We start from the raw sequence: 2,718 nt of genomic DNA, 5'->3' as shown, positions 1-2,718 counted from the left end.
CTTTAAAACAAATCTGCATCATTTCATTTTTTTTCTCCAGTTTTGTTCCATTAAATTGATGTTTTTTAAATTAAAACTCCGTTTGAAATGTTTTGTGTTTTGACTGAATCCTGTTGCAGCAGTTTTTTTGTAGTTTGTGACTTCAGACGATTTAACTAACTCACTCAGTCGGAGCCACAGTTTCTGAAAGCCAACCGCTCAGGGACCAAACATCAATTACATCAATTTCATTTACAACATTTTTTATTTAAAAAGAGCTCATTGTCAGGCAAACTGAGTCGTTTAGATGATATGTTGTAAATGTTTTCTTTGTCTTTTTGATTTGGTTTCTGATTTAAAATCTATTTCTATTTTAAATGAATTCTTCAGTGGACAGGACGGAGCTCACTGATGATTAGTTTGAGGCCCCCGGGCCACCAGTTGACTAGCCCTGGTGTATGGGATCATTCGTAGCAAACATATTGTATCCAATCACAACACTTCCAATGTTGTAGCAYGGAGCAAACTGCTGTTTATTAGTGATGAACACAGAAAGCAATAAAATGTTTGCATGAATACGTCACTCAGCTTCATGTATTATTGTTTTTGTTTTGTATTTAATCTCATCATTTAGAGCTTTTTAAACTTCATCAGTACAGAGCGACAGTTCACAAGAAAAAAACATTCAACCTCAACAGAGCATTTTGTTAAGAATAGTTACAAATACGCGAAGTGGGTCGAGCTCACGTGTTTGTCTGGATAAACAGAAAATCTACAGATTTTATTGAYCTTATGTGCTCTGAACTGATTCATGTTGAGCTTTATTTTAGAATCGTAGATGAGATTTTTCATTTCGTATGATAAATCTGCTTTTTGAGCTTGTTGGATTTTGTTTCCCAGTTGTAGGGAAGCTTTAATAGCATTTTGTCGCTGGATGATGATGTCATAATACCCAGACCTGAAAGAGCTAGGCTCCGCTAGTTTATTATGTGGGTCAAACAAGACAAAATGTACAAACATGATGTTTGGAAACAAAAGAATGCAATAACTGCTGCCTTTGTGTCATAAAAATAACTGAAAAAATTATCATTTCTTACATAAATGCGTGTTTAAATATGTAAAATTTACTAAAAACATTCTTAAAGAAAACAACAACTTTACCGTTCTGTTATTGTAATGAAAATATGCCATAAGATTCAAATATATTTACGAGATTAACCGAGGACCCTAATTTGGTGTTTTATGGTCCACGGTGGGTCCTCGACCTCGACTTGATGACCCGCTGCACTGAACTGATTGGTTGRATCCAACAAAGGCAGCTCGTGGACCGAAGATGAGTGATTTATTTCTGATCCAAAAAAAAAATACATTTCTACTGTCAGCTTGTGTCGGCGCTGTGATCGGACTAATACTCTGGTTTTCAGAAGCAGCCCGCGTCCGTGCACGTCATCCGTGCACGCCGAACGTGCACGCCGAACATGCAAGCCAAACGTGCACGCCAAACGTGCACGCTGGCTGCAACGCGTCAAACCTCATCAGAAACAGCGCGGTGCAGCACAGCTCAGCAGAACAACAGCACAAACAAAGATCAAGAGCTACACTATCTCTGTGTGACATACCTAAAGGCTGCTGAAGCACCTATTCTCTAACTACCCACCCACACACACACACACACACACACACACACTGTTGTAAAGGCAAGGATCTAACTTGCAGATGAACAAAGTCTTTTCTCTCGTCGTCTCTAACAGAAGGTGTCAGACAAATTCCTGCGGGGGGCTCAGTAATCAACAACGCTCACTTTAACTTTCGCTCCTTGTTATTAACTCGGCCGCACGCACCTGCTCTCCTTTGGAGCGATCGGGCGCTCGGATCATTTTCCTTATTTTCACGAGGCAGGCAGGGCGAGCGTCTCCCCGGAGCTTAGGTAGTCGTAGGGAGACGCCACCCTCTTTCCAAAGCAGGCCTTGTTTACTCTCACGCAGAATGACAAGCACATGCAAGGAAACTGACAATGTGCAAGTGTAAATTAGGTCCCCAGTCTGCTCTGCATTAATTATGAATTAAGTATAATTGCGGAGGGATTCTCTGAAGTAAATTCATTTGGACTGACTGTAATGTGAATATATTCCTGGCAAAACAAGCTGTGCGTTTTAAGAGGAGCTTAAAAAGACAAAGCGCCGTTTCTGTCACAGCTGGTCAAAAACACGAGGTAAACAATAAGTCCAAGAAATGTCGTATACATTTATTTTATTTATTGTTTTTTGTACTCATAGCCTTTCCGGATATACTGTCGTTTGGACGGCGTGACAACAATCCAAGCAAAGAAAAATATTGCCATTTCTCGATATTGAATTTTTTTTCTCACTTTAGTTAGCTTCCCTTTTTTTATGTCTATTACGATAACAAAGCCAAATCTAAATTTCATGCACAGTGTCCCGCCAATTTGGAAGCGGTATATTCCAGACTCCACGCAGAGCGGCGCAGAAACGAACCAAAATGATTCACCTCGTTTTGCAGAATAYGGGCATGCCTTAATTTTCTCTGTCTCAGCTGCTCTCCATCAAGCTAATAGTGGTTCTCAGGGTTTGTGCGACAGAAAAAGAGGAATAATAACACCAACTGCATGTCAACAACTGTCTAATAGGCAAACTCTGCCACGCTYGTGTGTGCGCTCCATAAAAGAAAGCAGCAAAACAACTTAATGTATTCAGGAAGTGAGGATTTAAAAAAAAAAAA

The 2,718-nt window shown here is 39.9% G+C and overlaps 1 protein-coding gene across 1 annotated transcript in view; it reads right to left on the bottom strand.

The window, feature by feature from the left end:
* The window catches only part of pcdh9 (protocadherin 9), a gene marked incomplete at its 5' end in the record, with an annotated part of 322,338 nt that overhangs the window by 272,161 nt on the left and 47,459 nt on the right, over positions 1-2,718 (bottom strand).

This window comes from Austrofundulus limnaeus, unplaced genomic scaffold (genome assembly GCF_001266775.1).
Source record: "Austrofundulus limnaeus strain Quisiro unplaced genomic scaffold, Austrofundulus_limnaeus-1.0 Scaffold16, whole genome shotgun sequence".
Classification (NCBI taxonomy): Eukaryota; Metazoa; Chordata; class Actinopteri; order Cyprinodontiformes; family Rivulidae; genus Austrofundulus; species Austrofundulus limnaeus.
The sequence above is the reverse complement of the archived record's forward strand: the minus strand, read 5'-3'. Positions and strand labels throughout refer to the sequence as shown.